We start from the raw sequence: 419 nt of genomic DNA, 5'->3' as shown, positions 1-419 counted from the left end.
TTTTTTAACTGAAAAGGTGATGTGGACAATGCCAGACTATGTACTGACCTGCTGCCCAGTGAAAAAATACATTGCTAATCTGTAAGAGACTTTACACAACATAACGCTAAAACTTTAGCATCGAACCCAGATGCCAGTGCTCTGCTGCAAATGCAGTGATGAACTATTAGAGGTGGGGGGGAGGGGAAATGGATATTTTCTGTGGCAATACAGTATCGATACACAGGCACCAAGTATGGATCTTTTATTATATATGTGTTGGTCGGTTTGTCTGCTTGACAATCCCATTTAGCAGCAATAACATTGAAGTTATACGAACAAACAGAGAAATGTAGGCCTATCTTTTTAGATAAAACAGATGTTGACAAAGTTCATCATTTGACATTGGGAAAAATTTGAAGTTGGAAAAAAAGGTTATA

The 419-nt window shown here is 37.7% G+C and overlaps 1 protein-coding gene across 4 annotated transcripts in view; it reads right to left on the bottom strand.

The window, feature by feature from the left end:
* Positions 1–419, bottom strand: part of ap1ar (adaptor related protein complex 1 associated regulatory protein) — an 11,323-nt gene that overhangs the window by 8,919 nt on the left and 1,985 nt on the right. The gene's annotated exons all lie outside the window — the stretch shown is intronic.

Source organism: Etheostoma spectabile, unplaced genomic scaffold (assembly GCF_008692095.1).
Source record: "Etheostoma spectabile isolate EspeVRDwgs_2016 unplaced genomic scaffold, UIUC_Espe_1.0 scaffold273, whole genome shotgun sequence".
Lineage (NCBI taxonomy): Eukaryota > Metazoa > Chordata > Actinopteri > Perciformes > Percidae > Etheostoma > Etheostoma spectabile.
The sequence above is the reverse complement of the archived record's forward strand: the minus strand, read 5'-3'. Positions and strand labels throughout refer to the sequence as shown.